General features: G+C 42.6%; 1 protein-coding gene across 4 annotated transcripts in view; it reads right to left on the reverse strand.

The window, feature by feature from the left end:
* Window positions 1-14,814, reverse strand: part of LRP4 (LDL receptor related protein 4) — a 96,147-nt gene that overhangs the window by 59,822 nt on the left and 21,511 nt on the right. The gene's annotated exons all lie outside the window — the stretch shown is intronic.

The following is a 14,814-nucleotide window of genomic DNA, read 5'->3' on the forward strand; positions in this document are numbered from 1 at the left end:
TCTCCATGAACAAAATGACCATAAACCCTATTTTCATTCTCCAGTCCCTTGTCTTTCATGAGACATAGTCTGTTTACAGGTCTCCTGCTGTGCACACAACTCCTTCCCCAAATGACAGAAGTCCTGTCTCTCACAAACACGTATACACACACTGAGCAACGTTGACTCTGGTGAGGATCCCCCTCCCCCATGTGCCTTGTAAAGGGTTAAGGCCCAGTCATCACATGCTGGTAGGCTGACAGCTTTATGTCTAATGTCTGTGTGGGTTTCAGACTCTGCCTTTAATCGGGTTCCATTGCAATTAATCAGTGGGTTTCTTTATAAGAAAAAAAATAATAATAATAAAAAACGGCGAGCATTCTATTCAACCCAATTCAATCTGTCCAGCCAAATCTCACGACCAGCTGGAATGCCCCTTTCCTAGCCTGCCCAGCAGGATGCCCAAGAATGGCGTGTGAACGTTTCTCTCTGCTCCTGCTCCAGCGTTAAAATGAACAATAGTCCCTGCCAGTGTCATTCTTCAGCAATTCATCTCTTCCTGTCGCCAGACTCTTTCGTTCCTTCTTGCCCCTTCCACCTTTTTTGTATCAAAAACAACAGCAGATCAGCAGCAATATAATAAAATAAAATTGTATTTACTTGGGAGATTTGAGGGAAGGGGCAAGAAGGGGGTTGAGAACAGCAAGAGGCCCCCACCCCCCTTCAGCAATGAAGACACCAAAAGGGAGCGTTCTCAAGCCCCAGCTGACCTGCTCCGCTCCACGCCTGGTTTCCCTGCTGCAAGGAACATCAAATTTGCCAGGGGGGCCGTAGGGGGGGACAGGGCCCTTTTCTTCTAGAGGATGTTGGAACTGTAATTACAGAGAGGCAGTTTCCGGAGGGAAATGAACATGGATCTCAACTCATGTTCCCTGTGTTTTTCATCTGCAGACCTGTGGCCTTTACTCAACGCTCTCATTCAACAGGGAATGGGTCAAAAGAGACTGAAAGAGGCTGCAAGCACAGCACTACGAGAGACCTGGACCTTCTCTTCCTGCAGGAGCGGGAAGAGAAAGGAACTGCTATGGGACAAGTCCAAGCAAAAATATTGTATTATATACAAATATACTCCTCAACAGAGGAGGAAATAAGTAGTGTAACTGCATGCATTGAATGGTCCATGAGGATAAGCAGAGGTAGCAGTAAACACCATACTAGGAGACACACTCCCAACACCAGCTCTCCCTCCATTGAAAGGAAATGAGGGGCCAAGGCCTGGAAGATTTTAGTAAATTTCGTTTCACAGGTGTGAATTTAAAAGGGTTGCTTCCGGGTACACAGAAATGAGCAACAGACTAGCAAAAACAGTATCTTATGCAGCATGCTTCAGAAGAAAAATCCAGCTGTTACTGATTACACAGAACATTTAAAATCCATTATAAACAAGTTAGAAAAAGCTTTAATGAAATCCCAGAATTAAATTCACCTGTACAGCTTCTGCACTTTTATGGCAGCACACAATCTCCATATTGTTTGCAACACAAACTCCTGAACTCAATGCACAGTTATTATATTGTATTCATCACCAGAACAGTCATGCAATCCATAAACACAGATTCACCTTCACGTCCTACTTCTTTAAATGGTATCATCAGCTCTGTTTTCTAGACCTCTGACAGAGTCCCATGACGGAAACCCAAGTGTACAACTTGTTTCCAAGTCTCCAACTTGAAAAGCCAAAGAATGGTTTGCAGAAGGGTTGGATGCTTGTATAACGCTACAGAAGGAAAGGGGAGTAACACAGGTGATATGAAGGTAAAACAGAGTGCCAAACAGGTCAGCCTCAGGCCTCTCAAACTAGCAAGTCCCCTTTTCCTAAGAAAAAGGATGGGCTACAGAAAAGAATGTAAAAGACAAAAGTTGCTTTGTGGGTGAGCCGCTACAGGAAAACGGGGCTTGGGAGTAAAAGGTACAGGCTAGATGAGCTTGGGAGATGAGGTACAGGTGTGAATGAACTAGATGGAGGCAAAGAGAGCATGAGGCAGTGTCCCATCTGACAACCACTACCCAGAACCGTCCTTACACATACCCACATTCCTTCATTTCCTTCTGTCTCTTAACAAGCTTCCCTACTTCTATAATCTTCAATTGTCTTCTGCTACTCCGTCGTCCTAAACTTTACTGGTTTTTTTCCTCCCCTGAAAAATGTCCATAAATTCAATCTCAGTCCAAATCAGATGCCAGCACAATCACTTTTCTCTCTATTCCCACTGAGAACAAATATACAAGTTTAAGCCAGGTCCTCACTGATGGCAAAAGAATAGCTCTTTTCCATCTGGATCACTTAGCTACCAAAAAAGTTAATCCTTTAAAATTACCTGCAATAATTTGACCAGGCAGACAGGCTGTATTATTTGGTATTTGACAGCACACAGCTGCACTGGTTTTCCATGTATCCTTTGAGGGATGATAGACTCAGCTCTCCATGCTATTTCTTGCATTGCAACACAATCTTCAACACTGCTTTGTGACACACAGAAATAGCCTCCTGCAGCTGCCTTCTCCTCCTCCTCCATGGCCTGTAGGTCAGCAAAGAAGCCCTCAGCCCATAGAGCAGCCTCTCAGGAGGCACTCTTTGGACCAGAGCTCCTCTGGTGCCCTTCACAAGGAGCAATAACTGGAGCAGAGCTCCTGGGTAACTGAAGCCTCTGTGACTGGACAGTCAATGTCCACCACAGTGAGCATCAGAGAGGCTTCTCCTGCTGGGAGGGTTTTTAACTCTTACTCAGCACATACAAATACTGATTGAAAGTTTTTAAAACATTAGAAATGTTTGAATATTTACCAAGTATTTGCAACTCCACTATTCATGAGTGAATTTCAGACACCAAAGAATCCTTAAGCTTCTTCTGGTTTTGGATCGAACTTTTTCCTTTACTTTTTTTTTTTTTATTTCTAGAGTATGAGAGGCTCTCTAACATTCTCCAACTTTTCTGTACTATGGCAAGGTTTTAAACACAGAAGGGGGAAGCATTCTCCATCCTTATTCTCCAAACTTACCAAATCATGTCTAACTGAAGTTACACAGACACTTATAAGGAGAAACTCTTCTCTCTCTCCCTCAAGTTTCAGCCAGGAAAGTTAGAAATTGGTGACACTTTAATCAACTGCAAGAGAGAATCAGGCAAGGACTGGAATAGGCTTGGCTCCTAATGCCCTAACTCCTTTCCTACATATCATCCCTCCTCTGCTCCAGAAGTATCAGGAACTTCCTTTGTAGTATCCAATTCACTAACACAGTCAAGCTGAACTCAAAGTGACTGTTCTCAACTTGTGCTTAATTTAAAGACTTAGGCTTCTATTTTAGTTCTCAGGACAAACTGCTCCCAAAATCTTGTTTGTTTTTCCAGCCACATTAGTTGGACTAACTAAAGTGGTTCTCTTTCCCTACAAGCCTTGCCTCACTACTAGTTGTGATGTTCCATGGATAGAATGCTTCTACAAACATTATATCATCAGTAATAGAAAACAATGGTGCAGTCACCAGATGCTAGTGAGGGTAAAGGTGCTTGAACATCTACATAAAGACAGATGTTATTCTATGTTCTTTTTACTCAGCTCTGTATTTGGCCTATTAGGAATTTCCTCCTATAAACAAGGATTCATATTCTGTGCTCATCTTCAAACGAAAGGCAAGGATATCCCTTATTTAAAAGCACTGGCTATAGCTATGCTAAGAACTTTGCTCTCAGCTTTACCATTGCACAGTAGTCTTGCTCATCCTGCATGTGGCCTTGGACAGAGTCCAGGAAGCTCAGTCTCCATATGTGCAGAACCTAGTTATGCTCAGTGTGAAGCATCTGTGGAACCATGACCTTAGAGCAAAAGTATTCTGTGTTCTAGGAGAATACTGACACAGGTAAGCACCTCCTGCCCAAATTTAATTTCTGACATAATACATCTGGAACAAGGATTATGCTTCTGGTATTATTCTTACAGTAACAGAAACATCAGGTCTAAGATGGCATTTTGAACCTTTAATACACATGCAACACATCTTAACTAATGTAAGAATTTAACTCCAAACGGTAGGAATGCCAAGCTTGCTGCCATCCCTGCAGAGGTGAAAAGCAATGTTTAAAGAAGGTGTCCTGGCTAATTTTTCCTCATAATGCAACAGAGAAGTGGGCTCACATGATCTCTTCTTGGCCCAATCAAGCAGTTTCATGTTGCTTAGGTATCTCCACTGCAGCTTTAGAAACAGGAGACAAAACCAGCACATCAATATGAGCCTACATGTCGATCCCAGGGCTACAGCAGTGGGTTCAAGCAACATCCATGGCTAAATTTATCAGACAGTGAAGGTGAAATAATTTGCTTTAAAGGGATATCACTTCTCTGATTTCTTTCAGTCTCGAGCTGCGACCCAGATCAAATAAACTAGAAACTGAGAGGTAATTCACAGGTAAAGAGAGAACAGGAAATCAAGCATAAACCCTACAGAACAGCTGAGCAGAAATAAGCTAGACATAATACAAAAAAAGGCTGTACTTTCAGTCCACACCAACACTTTGGATTAAACTACACAGAAAGGGCTTGTCAGCTATGCTTCCTTCTTAAAGGAAAACAAAAAAAAAACTAGACTGGCAGAGCTGAAACCACTACGCACTGTCTGCCTTAATCTCCTTTCTCCTTCAGATCCAACAGTGATGCCTCCCAAACCCTCTCTAGCTTTAGCACAGATGCTGACAAAGGTTCCTTTTAGAAGCCTGGACTTCAGAAGCCAGAGATAAATCCATCCACCCACATATATTTTTGTCTCCTTTGCATATACAAAATTTCATTCACCCTCCTACCTCTCAAACCCATCTCACCCTCCTTCCCTGAAAAGCGATTAAGGAAAAGCTGTAGAAATATTTGCCCAAAGCTGGAGCCGGTTGCTGGGCCCAGCTGCATTGTTGGTAGGAATACACACAGCAAACTTTCACTGTGAGGAGCCCTGCGGGACTCCAGGCACTTCGGGGAGGCTTTGTGAGCCCAGCTCTGCATGCACTAGCCAGGCTATTGTGAAAGGGAAACAGAAAAAAGTGTTACAAACCCCAATGCTCTCCCCACTCTCGTCTCCCCCCACCTCCCCATGTGCCCCCCTTCCACCAGCCACCACCTTCCCCAATACAAATCGAGAGGGGAGGGGGCCACTGATGAAGAGACTGAAAAGGTTTCCTCAGTTAGATTTAAGGCAACAAGTCAGGGCTGCAAGGAGCCCTTTATCCACCAGGGAAGCCTCCCACTGCTCCAGAGCTGGGCCGAGCGGGGATCCTGGGGGCCAGCTTTCTGAAGGCTGCCATTGATTTGTCACTGATGATAAGTGAGGCCGGAGTCGTTCCCACCATCGCCTGCAGAGGGGACGACTCCCACAACGCCCGGCAGGGGAGAGGGGCGGCAAATGAGGAAATGCAGAACCCAATGGTTGAAAAAATCCCAAATGGCTATTTTTCCTCTAACGAGCTTCAACAAAAAGGAGCAACCGTGCTGAGACCGAGGCAGGGGACAAGAGACAACAGTGCACAGGGGCAGTGCAGTCACTCATCAGTGGACAAACCTTCCCCATGGAGAAAGAGCAGGGGGGATTTCTTCAGCCTCAGCCTCCTAAGGGTCTCACAGTGCCAACTCGATCAAACAATATTCCTTCAAAACCTCTCCAGCTGCTCCCTTGCCAATTGCTTTTAAACCTGTTCTATTTACATAGAGACACTCTTCTCTCAAGCACATGCTGCTGGAAACTCGTTCTTCTGCTTTTTGGGAGGGGAAATCTTTTCTCACAGTACTAAATAAATGAGAGAGGCTAATGAAGCACCATGTCTAAAAGGTGAATTCCCAAAGCAACAGGAGATCTTAAAGGAGCACCAGAGCTCCCCCAGGGAACATACAAATAGAGCAGCAGCTGCCTGGGCAAGACCAGATGCAGATGGGTGAACTGAAAGCAAGACAAAAGGTGGAGGGGGAGGAAGGCTGAAAGAAAAAAAAAGAAAAAAAATCAGCAAAAGAAGTAATGATCCTTGGCCTTTCTGATGTAACTAGTTAGGAAAAACCATCAGAACTGGTTCAACTTGCATTACAAAATGTCTCTCTTGTGCTTCAAGACACGGAGGAGGTTTAGGAGTAAATAGGAGACCTTCCCTTCCTTTCCCAGCCCTCAGCAAAAGCCCCCAGCTGCCTCCTGCCCTGGCCAGGCTGAGGCATGCAGGCCTGGTAACACGGCCTGAGGAGCAAGAGGCACAGCAACAGAGGGAAAAGAGAGGCACGCCTGCAGCTTCCTTCCAGTTCAATCAGACTAGACCCAGCAATGCAGAGGATCTTATCTGGCAATACATCACCTCAGGACACTTGTGCACAGTTCCTAAAGCTCCAGTTTATAACCCAGCATGCTAAAATAAATGAAAGTTGCCAGGCTGTAAATTGTGACATTCAGCAATATTTTATCTCATATTCAGCCACTGAGAGGCACAGGGCAGATCACTGGGAGTAGTGATTATTTCAGATATTCTACTTAGAATTTCTTGGTATACAAGACAGCACAGCCTCCATGGACCCTTAAGCTGGGGATAAGCACAATATCAGAACCTTAACTGATAACATCCAGTCCAAAAACTTCACAAGTGTAAACATGAAAAAAAAAAACCCAAAAAACCCCAAGAAAACCCATCCAAAACCTCATTCATATTTGGGAAATAGCCAGCAACCAGTGAGCTCAAAACACAGGTTTAACATGCTTCTTTCCAGAAATATTACACTCTAACCAAGCAGCCACATCCTAAACCAAACAAAGCCTTTGAGTCCTGAAGTGCAACCCAATTAAAGCCCATTAAAGACCTCAGCCTCCCAATGAGAGAGGACTAAACATCTCTTGGCTTGATGAACTAACCACTCAGACCATTGCCACTACTTGAGGACCTGGAAATAGGCTTATGTCCAGTAAGGCCTTCAACTTGCACACCTGAATAATCTCAATAGCTACATGAGAAACAGGATTCACAAAGCCAGTTTCAGATGGATTCATCTCTTAACAGACAATTTTGATGCATCTGTTGCCAAATGGAGGGAGGGGATTCTTTCATGTCTAACAAAATGCAAACTCATGAGGAATCTTCACCCACAGCCAGGTTGCTCCTGTGGTCCCTTTCCTTTATTGTGCTGCCTGTTTTCATGAAACTTCTGTTCTCTGGGACCAGTTTTTTTGGGTGAGAAGATATGCACACATATTGAAATAACCACTGCTTCCATACAAAAGCAGGCTAAAGATGCCTGCAGATTTTTCTCATGAGAATAGTCTGTATTAATAATATTATTAAGAAGTGCTTCTGATACTACTTCCTGGAGCAAGTTCCAGGGTTTGAAGTGCCTATCCAAATAAAAGATTCCTCATAAAGCTCAGAAACCATTTAAGCAGACACATCATTCAGCCCTGGAAGAAGAATTTTTCCCTACTTGAAAAGTTTTTAACTCTTCTGTGTCCCCCATGCAAGCATACTTCCTTTTGCTAGAATGATCTCAGGGCCAAAACCCATGAATAGACAGTGTGATGTCTCCTGTCTTACAGATGCACTTACCACAATGACTCAAGAGCAATTTTCCTTCTGTTATTCCACCATACTTTGGGGAGTAGAGTACAACAGACAAATTAAGTTGAATCAGTTGAGCCAATGTGTGGGCATTGCAATACAATATTATTCAGCCAAATATAGAGTACTTCCTCTGTTCAAAGAGCAACCCAAGCCCATCAGTGCTAAAAATGTTACCTAAAATGACTGGATAACCGTAGAGAAGCGACAGAACACAGGGCTACGTGTCTACCTGTAGCAGAATTTTATCTCCAGTAATTACAGTATACCTTGAGAAGTTCTTGGGAGCTTTTTCAGTTGAATACAGACTTTTTTCCCCTCTCTTTCCACTCCTAAGTGGAGGAGTTATTCTTTTCAACAGTTGTGAAGTAAAATTACCTTTTTTTCAGTCAGGAAGAAAAAAGAAAAAAAAGAATTATTTCTGAGGGGGGAAAAAGGCCCTAGTGAGCAGTTTGTTTCTTGACTAAATTTCCTGAATTTTTCTGGTACCTTATGCTACCATTCTCAGACACAGTAAGAACATAACATTTATTCCAATGGATCATTCTCTAAGTAAGAACATCTGGTACATTTGGACCTTCGGCCAACAAGCCTTGATGAGTCAAGATCAGGTCAGCTTAAGTCACAGTACCCACTACTGTGTAATGCTACACAGCATTACTGTCCCATGTCATGACAGCATCCATCTCAGCTTCAGAGGCTGAGCTCAGTTAGCTTTCCCATTTCCTGGCCCTTTATTCTGAGACTGAATGTGGTCCACTTAAGTCCGCATTCTGAGAAGCTTGCTTAGAGTTTCATTACCCTCCCTTAATTTTTTTCACTGCACGTTATCAAACACACAGTTTGATAATGTGGTATTACAAATAGCAACAGCCTTTGGGAAATCATTCCCATACCCCTCCTTAAAACTGCACAAACACTTTGCAAACTGAATACACACATGATGATTTAGGCATCAAGTCCTCAGAGGAAGATAGCGGTTTTCCATGGGGAAGATAAAACTTTCTGCCCTTCATGCTGTAATCTAGTTTCTTGATTTCCTTCCAGGTATCCCTCTGAAACAAACCTTCTGTGTACAATAAGCAAAGGACAGAAAGCAGTCTTGATTTAACTATATTTAAGTGTTAACACAAGTCTCAGGCTCTCCAGAAACACAAAGATGTTTGCTCAAAATGAGAAAGAAGACTCGGGATGGTGATTTTACATCCATCAGTTGTCCCACCCTAAAGCTCTTAGCCCTCCTTCTCTTACTGCCAGTCCCACAACCCCATAAACTGGCATAGTTTTGTGCAGTCTGATAAAAAAACAGATGAGTAAAAGCTATGCAGTAGGCAATGAGCTTCAAAAAGATGCAAATTTGAAGGATCTTCCAACTTCTCCTCACCCAGCCCAATTTGATTCCTTCTGTTGCTTCACTGCTTGCAGAACCATGGCCTCAGAGACAAACTGACAGAAGTATTTGGGGTCATTTCCTGTTTAAGGCTTTAAAAATGTATTTACTACAGTGGGTCATGCGTGACTTTCTTATTACAGTCAGCTTACCAAGTGTTTGTACATTTGGAAGTAGGATAGACATGCTGCTGTGCTGAAAATTCTTATGAAAAGGAATAAACACAGGGAATTATATCATTCTACACTTGAGTAAGTAAATGTTTAAAAATGTAACATTCTAATCTGGGAAAAAACCACTGACTTTAGCGTGCAGAAAAAAAACCAGCTATTAAGCAACCAGTCACTGTGGTTAACTTCTTTACCCTCAAAAGAAAAATGTCTGTAGACTCCAAAATAAAATTGTCAACTATCCGGCGAGAAAAGTAAAAAAATCCCAGACCTAGCCGTTAGCACACCTGACCCAACAACCATAGGGAATCTTTATGTAACGGCTTGAAAAGGTGGCACTCCCAACCCAAGCCCTGTACAGTGGATCTCCAGGGGGTGCAGGGAAAAACACTTGAGCTATTGGGTAAATACAGCCACTGGAGCCAATTACGCGTCTACAGAATTCTACCCAGCAATCTAGCTTGCTGCTACAAAGCAGCAACAAGGAACACTTAATTTTTAGGTGAAGTTGTCAACAGCTGAACTATCCCAAGCCAGGAATCTAGGTTAAAACTTGGATTTCTAACCCAGCCCAAGTTAAGCTTCTGTTCTTGACCTTTGTGATTACATGGTTAAATATAATTTTGTGATCCGTCCTAAGAGATGCTACAGTCAGGATACGGGTAAAAGTGGAAAAGTCACAGACACAGAACAGATCTTTGAGAGCTGGGTTTAGATATGATGCTCCTCATTAGACAAGTGCCAACTGTTTATTGAATATGCTGGCAGATGACAGGAACATGCACTATCCAGGGCAAAAAGAGCAACTAAATCCTCTTAAGACGGACATTACATCTGAGAATAATTTTCACTCTCCCATTATCAGACATCAGACACAACAAACGTGTCTAATTGTGATAATCTTGCGTGCATTGTATCAGAAGGGGAAAAAGAACAATTAGAGAAAGGCAGCTTCAACAGAAAGGCAGGAAGAAGCATCACCATACAGACTAAAAGGCAAAGCTTAAGTGAAGCCTCTATTTACTACGTTAATTTCATTGTGGGTATTTTTTCTCATTATTTCATACATGTGTCAATTTACTACATGCAGAAATTAATTCTTCAGAGAGGGGATTGTTCATATTGTACGCGCATGCTGCATGTAACACTGTGAAGCTCTGATTTCCATTAGAGTGAATCTTTACGTGATCCAATTGACAATTCATGTGTAAGATTCATCCTATGTACATCTTCCCCTTCAGCCTGCCACATATTCATTCAGGGAGAACAGGAATGGCCATTTAGACAGCTTATGCTTTCCCACAGCTAGCTCTGTCTTCCTGTGACTAAACAGACACTTTGGATCACCACTGCCACTTCCACGTCTTGGCTCGGGAGGAGAGTGGCTTGTGCCTTCTTTTGTGTGCATGCCCAGGCTGGGCTTGTGAAACCTCATCACCACACTACATCAGTGGAGAGTGGTGGGGAGAGCAAGCAAAACTCTAATCCAGAGTCTGCAAATAAGTGCCAAAAACCAACTCTCTGCCAGACATCAGCTATTTAAAAGGCAAGAATAAGGAAGAATAATCAAGGCACTAGCAAGGCGATAAAGCTTTTCATATTCAGATTGACAATTTCTCTGGCAACAACTCACAACTTTAGTCTGTGATAGCCCAACCAAAATAAGATATTAGGTCTTTTCTTGCAACCCTAATGAATAGAAGTTTCCACCACAAAGGGCATCAACAATTAACGTACTGCACCATCTATATGTATTAATGTATTGCAACATCTATAGGTTGATCTTTCATCACACTTAGATGCTAATACAGCACTGTCATACAAGTAACAATACAATGAAGAGGCTATGCTTATGTGAGCCACAGAAATTAAATCCTGGTCTATTGAATTCTCACCTCTCCTTGTTTCTATGGAAGCCTTTCCAAATTACTATCAAGGCAAAGCAAAGAAGCAGCAACTCAGTGCCAAAAAAACGGTTGGTCTTGCCTCCCTCTGTCCTTCCATCAGGCCTATACTGATGAGCTCACTGAAGAGCAATTCACTTCAGTTTGCCAATACCACACAACCTGTGGTTTCACCATTCTGCAGGCCAGTTCTGTGACAAACCAACAAGCTGGACTGATTCACCCAGCAGATATCTACACAGACCTATCAAAGGGACAAGGGAGTGAGACTGCTCTCTGGAACAACCCACAGTTACACCAGACTAGGCGCAACAAGAAACCACACCCCTGGGCCAAGGAGGCCCAGCAGCTGGAGGCCAAGCCACACACACTGTAGGCAGAGGAAAACAACCTCAGCAGTGACAACATCCTAGTATCCCTGCCAAAAAAATTTCTCTCAGAGAAGTCAAGTTTTACTAAAATAAAAGGGAGCAGGAGCAAAAACTCCTCTAGTTCTGCTATTCCAAAACATGGGCGATATATTACCATAAAACTGTATTTTGATGACAATATTTCCCATAAAGCAAGGTTATACTAAAACCTACTCTGAATCAGTAACATGCCCTTGTAAGTCATTTGGAGCTGCATTCTTAGTGCCACCTGAAACAAGCTATGAACTGTGTCCAGGCAAACCAGATCTCCATGGTCCAGCCCTCTGTTTAATTGTTTTAAGCCATGTGTTTAATTTACCAAGTTTAAACAGGAGGAGAGGACTGAATTGATAGATATGAAGGAACAGAGGATTGCCAAAATGCAATTCATGATCTGTAAGTCATCTCTTCTAGGATCCTTGCAAAAGACATGGATCTGGAGAAAGGCACGTGGGTGATAACCGGGACAGTTGGAACATTGTTTATTTCCTGTTAGCAAAGACAGCAGTTCAGGCCTCCAAGGATAAATCAAATTTCTTAACCAGATGGAAGACATTTCATTTCCAAACATCATCCATACAACAATGGACCAGAAAGAAAGGAGCCAATTCACAACAGCAACAAGAAAACAAAATTACTAGAGATTTTAAAGATGAGTTCTCATCCAAATTTGCACTTGCAAAGAGCCTCATGTTACATCAGAACTCACACAACATCCCACCACAATCAATTCAGAGACACTTTTATTGGCAAAACAAGCTCTGCAAGTGTTACCCACATGTAAAAAGCAGCACGCTTGAGTTTCTTCCAGAAGTGGATTCAACATATGAAGGGCCCATCTCCACAGAGGTTTTAAGAGAAAGGGATACATGGAATGGAGTCCAAGTTTCAAAGAAGAACATTTTATTTATAGTAAGATAAATCTTCTTTGCTCTAATATATTTTGTCATTTACTCATAAGATTATAAAATTTTCTTCTCAGCCTTTCCTTTTACTTCTCATTCCAACATTTATTGCTTATGGTATTCTCCCTGTATACCAAGTGCAACCCAAATTGCACATGCCAGCTCAGTATTTGGTAGAATCTGACTTCACTTTCCACATTTCACTTGGCACTAAGTGCCAGCAGAATAACTTTGTACAATAACTTGTGGCAGTTTAGTTGGCTAACAGGTTTGGACTTTTTTTTCTACTACAGAAACTTGTGTTCTGGCTTAGATTCTGACTAGTTTCTCATGTGAATTTTGGATGAAATTAGTTGCTTCCCAAGCCTCAAAAGGAGTGTCAAACCCCAGAAACAATGTTTTCATAGGCATGGATAGCATTTTCATTTGGTTTCAGCCCATGGCTCTCCTGTGCTATTAGGTGGAGACAATTTTTGCTGTTTCGGTTAAGATTGCATAAAAAGAATTGGTTTTGCTGCTGCCAGGATCAGCAGTGGGAATCCTCCCAGTCCTACTCTGTAGCAATCATTACACAGATCTCTAGATCCAGTAACTTAATGTCTTTGCACATCTGAAAATAAAAAAGTTTACTTCCCTTTGGTTACAATGGAAGAACATTCAGAGCTCTGGAGTTCGTTCTTGTGGGAGTCAAATATTTAATTTACTCTTGATTAGTATAGGAGGAAAGTCTCAGCAGTGCATTCAGTTCTCATGGTTTGAACAGTTCAAACATGCCCTATTTCTGGGGCCACTAACGGAGCCAGCACAGTCACACAAAGCCTTAAGCATGTAAAGGTTCCTGAGGCTCCTTATGGTGGGGCTGTAGAGGGTCTGTGCTGTCTACCCACCCCATCCCATAACAGGTAATATTCTCCTTAAGGAGTTACTGTCATTCTGCTCCTACGAGCCACTCCCCTTCTGCTTGTCTCTAAAGGGCATGGAGCCATAAAGCACATACCTTAGAGACTATGGTATGCAGCCTGCACAGTCAGAAAAGCTGGCTCCTTAGGCTACCTGGTCTTCTAGGGTGTAACTCCAATGGCCCTCTGTCCTCACAACACTTCAAGAAGCAGTTTTAGCATTGCCACCACATTTAGTTTAAGATCTTGACATAGGATGTAAAGCATGTTGTTACAGCGTTGTTCAAGAAAAACCCAAGACAAACCCAGATAACATTCCATGCCTTTCCCAGATGAACCTGCAGGACCAATGCACTGCAGTACCTTAGCCAGCCAACGTAGGTGTTTTGGCAGCTGTCCCAGTCACTTAATCGAAGCCTGAGCTCACAGGCTGCTTTGCCCAAGCGCGTAAATCAAGATGTACATACCAAAGATGGCATCTCTGCCTCGCTCCCTTCCTTGCTCGAAGGCTACTGTGTGAGCACTGTTTATTTTTATCCTACAACTCATGAACTGTACATAGGTCTAATTTGCCCTGTATCTCCCATTATTTCTATATTGTAACTGTTAACTTTTCACCTTGTGTACCCAATTAAGCTAAGTGGGGGACTGCCAGACATTTAAAGGAGGCAAGTGTCTGCTACCCCCTCTTTCTTGCCAGTCTGCTCTAAAGCATCTCATCACAAAAACTGTTCACAGGTCCTTTCTCAAAAAATAATCATCTGAGTTTCTCTTATTCTTCCATATTACCATCGCCAAGTTTGCTTCTCCAGCACAACCAACCAAGAAAAGGTTACTACAGTGTATCACAGGAATTGTCCTCTTTTTTTTTTAGACATTCCTTTAGAGCTTAAAAGTTTGCTCCCAAACGGGTAAAGAACTAACCATAACAAGGCAAGAAAAGAAGCACAAAACACCACTCAACATTTTCTAGGGACAATTGACTGGAAAGCTTAAACCTAAGGAATTTACTTATTTTGTTCTAGTCTGGAATTTGCACTAGGAGCAACAGAAGATTACAGCTCCTCCTCTCCCAGTTCACAGAAGGCAGGTCACAAACAAGAGAAACCTCAGAGAAATAACAGGCTTCTCCTGTTAGTGAGCAAGCTGCTTCAAGCCAAAGGTTGTAGTCGAAGATTGCAGAAGTCCAGGAACACCAGGGTTCTTCTTGCTTGAATACTGGTAGCATAGAAATTATTCAGCGTAACTGTAAAGATGCAAAAATGACAAATCTGCCCTTCTGGAGGAGCTGAGGGACAGGCAGGGGATCCACCTGCTTCCCAGCTAAAAGAACCTAGTGCCTGGGAAAAAAAAAATCAACAAAACAAACCCCCTAAAACCAACAGCTATCCCCCAAAAGGCCTAAAGGTCTTCTGTTGTTTAAGGTAATGCTGAATGCAGGTCTGGATTCTTCCATACACTCAGAAATGCAGTGAACAAAGGCCTACAGACAGCATTGACTCATGAGTGGTGACAGTTCAAACTGGAACACACGA

Source organism: Zonotrichia leucophrys, chromosome 5 (assembly GCF_028769735.1).
Source record: "Zonotrichia leucophrys gambelii isolate GWCS_2022_RI chromosome 5, RI_Zleu_2.0, whole genome shotgun sequence".
NCBI classification, from domain to species: domain Eukaryota; kingdom Metazoa; phylum Chordata; class Aves; order Passeriformes; family Passerellidae; genus Zonotrichia; species Zonotrichia leucophrys.